This window comes from Eleutherodactylus coqui, chromosome 7 (assembly GCF_035609145.1).
Source record: "Eleutherodactylus coqui strain aEleCoq1 chromosome 7, aEleCoq1.hap1, whole genome shotgun sequence".
NCBI lineage: Eukaryota > Metazoa > Chordata > Amphibia > Anura > Eleutherodactylidae > Eleutherodactylus > Eleutherodactylus coqui.
The window spans coordinates 201,560,590-201,562,335 of NC_089843.1; the positions used below are offsets into that span (position 1 = coordinate 201,560,590).

General features: G+C 41.8%; 1 non-coding gene across 1 annotated transcript; it reads right to left on the reverse strand.

Moving 5' to 3' along the window:
* Nucleotides 1-480: 480 nt before the first annotated feature.
* On the reverse strand, nt 481-664 carry LOC136574049 (U2 spliceosomal RNA). The gene has a single exon (XR_010786212.1). It is a non-coding gene; the product is annotated as a U2 spliceosomal RNA (small nuclear RNA).
* Nucleotides 665-1,746: the final 1,082 nt, after the last annotated feature.

The following is a 1,746-nucleotide window of genomic DNA, read 5'->3' on the forward strand; positions in this document are numbered from 1 at the left end:
TGGAGGTGTAACTTGAAGCTGCGGGGCCCGAGTACAAAGTCTGGAACTGGGCCCCCAAACTATAAAGCTTCATTGATAGCATTGGTTTACAATGTGGGGAAGAGAGACTTTATGGGCCCCCTGGGGCTCCGGGCCCCCTGCACATACACCCATGACCCGAATACGTGAAGCATACAGACGCAGGCTGCCAGGATACGCTGTGCCTGCCCGATGTTTCCAACTTGGCTATTAGCGCAGCGGTAGGTACGAACTATAGAGTGCGGCTGCCATATGAACTGGTGTGTGTGTTGTTTTGCTTCCAGTTGTACCTGTGCTGTGCACACTCTGGCAGACGCAGCTGCTCAGTGGATACAATGTTGCGAGCAGACGGGCTGAGTGTCAATCAAAGTGCTTGGGTGGTGGTAGCAGCAGCCGCCACAGCTGCGCTGCACCTCTTGCTCGTCAGTTTTGTTTTTCTGCTTTTGGAAACTGCTGTAGGAAAGGGGGTGCACCGGTCCTGGAGGTACTGCAATACCAGGTCAATGCGTGGAGTGGACAGAGCAAGCTCTTTTTCCAGCTCCCTGTTCTAAAAATCCATTTAATATATGGTCCCCAGATAGGGGACGTATCAGATATTAAACTGATAAGAACAGATTTTTTTTTTTTTTTTAAGTTGACAAGCCCTCCATATGGGGGGCGTTTTTTATTTGTCCAACACATATTTACATAGACGTTTTTGCAATTGTTAAAAACAGTACATTAAAACATATTAAACAACACATTAAAACATACCATTTAAAACATTCGTCTACATAAAATACATGTTAAAAATACAGAACAAGTTAATATCACATAAAAGGGCCCTTGGTGGCATCATATTATGGAGCTCCATTCTGATAAAAGCCATTTTCTCGCTAAAACTGGGAAATTTTTCTTATCCACTAAAAAGTACTGGTGCATCTCATTAAGAGTAATGGCTAAAATGTCCTTCACAGTTAAAATTTCATGTTTAAAAACTAAAATGTTTCTGGATTTCCATAGAGCTGCTTTGACCGAATTGACCATCTTCCATGCCATAATTTTCTGAGTCCGTGTGGGGCATTCCAGGCATCCATACAGGACGGCATCCAATGTTAGTCTCTTAAGTCCTGTTATTTTAATCAGTAGCGGCAACATCTTAGTCCATATTCTCTTTGTTATGTAGCAGGTCCACATCAGGTGGGTCGTCGTCTCTTCTCCTGCACATCCTGGTCTTGGGCACGCGGCAGTGTTGGTCAAACCTCTACGATGCTGGAATGCCCGGCATGGAAGACAGTCATGGACGCAGCTCCAGGCCAGATCTTTCTGTGAATTAAAAATATAATAATTAACCATTGTCCAAGTTTCCTTGCTTTGTTTTTCGTTAAAATTACTTACTTGAACATAAAAACCACTTTTCTTAATATCCTTTAAAATGACTTTACTATTCATTAAAACTTGTGGGCTTTTGCCAGTAAAATCATATAAAATCGCTATTTTCTCTAAAATCTTGTATTCTCCGGGCAGATTAAAAGAGTAAGGGGAATTTAAAACCGTCTTGAACCAATTGTTCCTCCTCATAAAATAGCCTGTGTTATACCGGATAAAATAGGACCAATAGTGGTTTTTAAAAAGAGCACCAATACACAAACTAAAATACTTTGTATATAAAAAGGCTTTAAAATCAGGGAAATCTTTTCCTCCCATCTCCTTCGGCTTCATCACGATTTCCCTGCTTAGTTTCTCCAT